The sequence below is a fragment of the Malurus melanocephalus genome, unplaced genomic scaffold (genome assembly GCF_030028575.1).
Source record: "Malurus melanocephalus ecotype Western Australia unplaced genomic scaffold, MMel_1.1 scaffold_41, whole genome shotgun sequence".
NCBI lineage: Eukaryota > Metazoa > Chordata > Aves > Passeriformes > Maluridae > Malurus > Malurus melanocephalus.
The window spans coordinates 2,501,549-2,506,286 of NW_026623273.1; positions in this window are offsets into that span (position 1 = coordinate 2,501,549).

Sequence of the window (4,738 nt, forward strand, 5' to 3'; positions counted from 1 at the left end):
CTTCTGAAATTTGCTAGGGAAAAATTGGAAGAAAACAATACTTACCTGGAAAATTAAACCAAATCCAGTGGGCAAATAACAATTTGGAGGGACACAAAGAGACTAAAGGAAAAACAGAAGATTTCTGAACTATTTTCCAGTTAAACCCAAAGACATTAATGTTGAAGGCACTGGATTCAACATTAATAACTTAAAGACAYGGCCTATGTGCTCACTATAAATTTTGACACCAGTTTTCTATTTCTTCATTTCATGGGGTTATTCACATGGGCAGCAGTTTCCMGAACCAAACCCATCCTCTGTATTTTCACTTGAGGGAAACTCAAATTACAAGAAAACATTTTTGTTTGGTTTTTTTGTGCAATATGATATATTAAAAAAGGATATATTAAACTAAATCATATAAAAATTAATTTAATAGATTTCTATAAATATAGTGCTTTCAGATGATTCAATTGTGTCTGTTGCAACCAAATGAAATCAGTAGGGTTAGTTTACAGAAGAAAGTTGTGAGCAATAAGTGATACTTATCAGTAGACAGGATAGAGAAAGCAGATTATTACCTCGTTCATACAATAACAGCAAGTTTAGAAAGTGTTATGGAAATTGATTTTTAAATTAATGCTGTTTTCTTAAAGGTATCTGCTCATGTCCCAGCACATGTCCTTTCTTACATGGTGCCATACCCTGGACTTTGGGCTCAGGATTGATCACACTGGTAAGARAAAGTGTAAGATAAAGGATACTGTTTCAGGGAGTCAAGAGGATTCYTTCTGTGGTCAGACAAGATGGACTGCCACTCTGAGAGGACAATTCTGCATGGTCCCAGGGAAGGTCTCTCTGGCACCTGAAATACTCCTGAACCAGGAGCCACCCCGTCCCCCCTCAGCTGCACATTCCTTTGTATGCTCACTTTCAGTGAGAYCAAGATACAGAATAAGGTGAAATTAACTTCCAAATTCAGGTGAAAGCACTTCAGGCAACAATCTTTCAGAAACATAAAACCCCAATATGAGTCAACAAACACCTACAGGAAAAAATAATCTGTGAGTATAGAACAGCAGCCTGCACTCAGTTTGACCTAAAATGGTGACAAAACTGCAGCCTAAGGTAAGAGGAAGTTCCATACTTTTGCTTACCGAAGAAACCAGGATAATGTAAACCTACTGAAATTATATAAAAACTGCTTAAATATCTCAAGTCCCTCTACAGTACATAGGGCCAGGTTACCACATTTTTCCCACAGTGGTTGTGGAGCAACCTCTTTCTTGCACACCATTCAATGGTTTGCACAAAATTCTTTCCAATGAACATGCAAACAACAACTCAAGACTCTAAATGTAAGATGCTTCTGCCCTTGCCTTTATTGCATTAGTGCAGCCAGCGAGGTYCATCTTTAAAATTCCACAAAACTGAAGTAATAATCTTCATGGGCCACTGACTTCCACCTTAGAAAGGCTTTGGGTAACAATTTAGGAAGACTTTAGATTGCTTCTGCAGAATTGATAGTAATAGAACCTGAAAGCTGCASACAAAAAGCACTTAATGGACACAGCACAGAATTTCTAAATCCCTGCTGAATTGTTCCACGATTTTTCTTTTTGTTARAACTTGTATTAAAGTTAAGAACCCYGAAAGCTCATTCTGCAGGGTTTCTGAGCACAGTGAGACAGTCTCCATTWATTACTTTWAGGAAATAACTCCATATCCTTAGAAGAAACAAAAATATTAAATATCAGAAAGCATAGAAAACAACCTGATATATATATTTTTGCAATTCCTGTGCTGAAACTTCTGATATTTCAAATCTTTTGAGATTAGATATTTTATATTTCAGGTTAAAGAGGAGACTGCTTTTTTAAGTCTGATGATACTTAAATATACACAGAATAAAACTTTATGTTAGGGTTTTAAATTTCTGTATCTCTTATTATTCTGGTAAAACTTCCCAGGTTGCTTATAAGGCTTGAGAAGACAGCACCAGGCCTTTCAGATTGTCTAGAAATCATCACTTTCACTTGGTGCAAGTCACATTTTGAAACCTATTCCCACCAGCCAGTCTAGCAACACAAAGACCAAATTACAYCTCTGTCCCAGAGCTTATGAAGTGATGACCCTGAGACCAAAAGTGCCTCAAGGTGGATGCTGGCACAAGGCTYTTGACACCCTGAATAGGAGGAATTCAGCCCTGCTCCTCACTGTCTATTCCCCAGCCCAAGAAATCTCTCTCTGCCAGCAAATAAGGTATTGGTGACACCTCTTAAAAAGGGTATCTGAAATCTGATTTTGTCCCTGGGTCTCACTATTGCTGTTTTGGATGGTTGTGCTCATTACCAGCTGAATTAGCCCCAATTCTCATGCTCAAAACAATGCAGGCCCTGTGCTGGCAGCACACTCACACAGTGACAGCCTGGTGTCACCTCTGCTCTCCCTCGTCCCTCTGTCCCTCCTGCTGRCACACATTCCCTGTTGTGCAATCAGAAGGACAATCCCAACCTCAGCCAATTTGTTCACTTTCACTTCTGCCTCCAGGATGTTGTCCATTCCTGATTAGWGACAGGTGGCATACCTAACTTGCTAACTATATTGGACTTTAAAAGAAATACTTGAACGAATAAATTACTGAGTGTTTAGAACTGTATGTTCTCCAGCTCTGCTGAGAGAATGTGTCTCCTTATTTTAATGCCAGAAAATAATTCATAGCAAAAAAAAAAAATTTTTTTTTCATGTGTTCAAATCTCATTCAGGAAGGATTAAATGTGTAAAAACCAACAGAAGTTCTGTTTTTTTCCAACAAAATATACTGTATGTATTATACACATAGGAAAGATTTGCATTACAAAGTTCTGTTGCAATAAGAGCACATCTGTATTTGCAAACCTGGAAATGAGTAAAACGAAAAAAAACTCGAGGCATTTTTCCTCATTTACAGTATACAGAGAATGCAGATACAGATCATCAGGGATACAGGAGATGTGGGGCAAAACCAAGAGTCAGTGCTCACAGAAGTCACTGAAAAATGCAGGTATGGTGACAGAAAGAAAAAAAATTAAGAAAATTAAGAAAATTAAGAAGAGTTGGGCAAAAATCGTTTCTCAGTTGTAAAATACAGAGAACTCATAGGAGAACCTTATAGCTACCAAGGAAATGGTGACATGGGTAGTACTCTGACTCAAGAGAGAAAGAGGGAAATGCTGATCTTGCCAGAAAAATATTCTTGAAAAGCAAAACTGAGGCTGCCTAACAGAGGAGATATTTCTAAATGTGTTTTTCTTTCATTGCATGATTTTAAAGCCATACTGAAACAAAGCAATGAATTTTCTCTCATATATTCCTCCCAGGGTCTCATCCTGAGCAAAATATCATTAAAAGTATATTTATTGACCCTTACAGTATAGGTCAACAAGTACAGATCTGTAAAGACCTGCAAAGGTCATTATTTGGGTCAAAATCTCCATATTGATCATTTATTTGYAATCTAATCTCTTGGAAGACAATGATCTGCCTTTCAATCACCTAAACCTGAAAGGCTTATCAGTGGAAYGCAGGTTTCAGCAGGACATCAAGCAAATTCCTTGTTAATTCTTCTTAAACTGCAAGTTATTTTTAGCTAAAAGACAGCATTCACCCACCATGGCAAAGGCTCAGGAGCAATCTGAAGATTAAATAGCAACAGCAAGTTGAAAAGCAGAGAGAAGTTGTAAGACTGKGTACCCCTGCTGAGCAGACAAGTTCTACCAAGGTCTGAGCTCCCTTTTTAAAAACTGTCAGCAGCATCTCTCAGTGTGCTTTTCAGACACAGATCATTGAGGCTAAAAACTAGCAAAAAGCATCAAGCAATCAAGCACCTTGGTAGTCCTCCATTCCTGAGGTTACAATCTCCACAAGTAATCTGCTGAGTCTATTTCTTCTACTGGAAACAGAGCTGCTCAGTTGTTCATTTCCCTAAACTGTTCATCTGCTGTCAGGCTAAATCTCTTGTGCAATATTTGAGCCTTCCAGTTACTGTAACAGCAATTTCAGCTTTCAGAAGGCTTCCCCTTCCTCTTAAAGGCTGAAATTTGTTTTGCAATTCACATCATTTTATTTATAAATATTTAATTTTCATTTGCCTCCTTAAAATTTGTTCTGAGTGGATAGTAACATGAATTTATTATGAAGTGTATTTATCTTTCTGTATCACATTAGTGCTCAAGAGTTCTGTTGACTCTAAGGATTGTGCTAAACAAACTTCTGGAGGCCAAATTAAAGTGCATGGAGGAAATTAAATGTAAATTTAGGATGTAGATAGTCTTTTATGCCCCTCTGCAATTTTCCTCAAATTTCAAGCCCGACAGGAGCTCAGAAATGGCYTTAAGCCTGGTGATCTCAAGACAGGAGAACTTGTCCAGATTAGTTTTAACCCCTCTGCTCCACATTACAAACAAAAAAACCCAAAKTGAGAGTTTCAGGGGTTGTAAACATGCACACAACATAAGCAAAAAGGGTAAAACAAACAAAGTCAGTTTTTAAAATGAAACTAAAAGCTCTGAGTGAGGGCTTGTGGCTGTCATACAGTGTTTCTTTATGCTGTTATCCAATACTACTTTTTATCAGACTTGCACACTCTTCATGTGCGAACAAATCAGAAAGTTCAAATCAAATGAGTCTGCTTGAAAAAAGAACAGATGTGAAGACTGAAATGCAAAAAGACACAAAGAGTTTTAAGATAAAAAAAAAAAAAAAAAAAAAAAAAAAA